The following is a 1,745-nucleotide window of genomic DNA, read 5'->3' on the forward strand; positions in this document are numbered from 1 at the left end:
TCCTAATACACTACATTACAAGAACCTACACTGTGAGAGTGCTTGCGATAGGCTAAGAAAAGTATTTGTAAAATTCCGGTTTATATTTGATCCACCCTCGTAGATTCACTGAAAGAATTACAATTCCTGGCACTCTAAAATGCCACGCATTTATTCCAAATGAGAACGGATAACTGCATCTGAAAAAACTTCATTCGCAACAGAAGACGATCTGTTTCGAATCATGCATACAACCAAGTCCCCGGTAGGACTGGCCAACCTGTTCGAACGCGCGAGGAAGTGTTTCGCTTGGATATCTTCGCATGACTACCCAGTGGGCACAAAGTTTGGCGACGTCTTTACGACATCGTTACGACATCTTTACGACCACTTTACGACAACCTATATCAATGTCGTTAAGGTGTCTTTACGATGTCGTAAATAAGTCGTATGATCTTACGATGTCTTTACGATATCGTAAAGACACCGAAACGTCATGGACATAGGATGTCGTAAAGTTTTCGTAACGATGTCGTAACGATGTCGTAAAAACGTCGCCAAATTTTGTGCCCACTGGGTACATAACTATTTTCAGTCCCAAAATGCCAAACAGCATTTTTATCGGAAAAAGTAAGGCTTTCGTTTAAAAATATTTTCTAAAAATTAAAAACTGCCTGAAGAGTAGAAAATGATAAATAAACATTTTAAATTGCATTTTGTTTATAAAAATTTCAAAAATTGAAACAATAGATTTTACAGAATGAAAGAGCATGAAAAGCCCTTCTAAAATCACTCATAGGAAATTCAATTCTTATTTGAAGAAAGGAAGTTATGACCATTTGAAAATACCCGCTTTGCTTAGGGGATGCAAATAATGCCCCATACATGATTTTTAAACATACTAAATGATTTGAAATTAAATCAATATTTAAGAGAAATTATTTTAAATTTTGTAATGCACTAAATGTTCTAAATTTTTTCAGAAAAAATAGAAATTTTAAAAGTTTTCATATCGCTAATTTTAAAAATTTTTTCTTTTTTAAATTTAAGTATAATTAAGCAAAATAACATCAATGAACTTTTTAAAAAGTATTCAACTATATTTCAAATTTGTAGATATAAACAATCCTTTGTGAGCATTAAAATTTAATAGAGGATTAATAAATGCCAGTTAATTTTTCGGCAACAACAATTTAAATTGAAAATTCTCATTAAATTAATAATTGAAAAAGGTAATGAACTTACTAAGAATATACAAGGTTAAAAAATTTAGAAAAAAAAAACATTTTCCAAATTTCTCTTTTGCATCGTTTCGGGCTAAATAGCATAATGCGCTTCATTTATTTTTATAATTTTTATTTTAAATTTCTACTAAAATATTTACTCTGATTATTTATTCAATAATTACTTGTGTAAAATGAATAATATATTTTTGTTCATTAATCCTTACGTAATTATTATTATTTTATATTTCTGTCTATTAATTTATATTGATATTTAGTTTAATACCAATAAATAATAATACCATAATTATTATATTTCATTTATGAGAAACTGTGATTTTGATCAAATTGACTATCATATATTACAGATATTGATCTTTTTTTTTAAATTTTGTAATATTTTTTGTTTTTGTCTTACTAATCGAATTGTTTACAAAAACCAGAACCTTAAAGACACATTTTTTGAAAAATAAATTAGTCAGCAGTGCTTATGAAAATTTTGGCACATTTTCTTCAGATGTTCTGTGATCGTATGTGTTTTTA

This window comes from Belonocnema kinseyi, chromosome 7 (genome assembly GCF_010883055.1).
Source record: "Belonocnema kinseyi isolate 2016_QV_RU_SX_M_011 chromosome 7, B_treatae_v1, whole genome shotgun sequence".
In the NCBI taxonomy this organism is placed as follows: Eukaryota; Metazoa; Arthropoda; class Insecta; order Hymenoptera; family Cynipidae; genus Belonocnema; species Belonocnema kinseyi.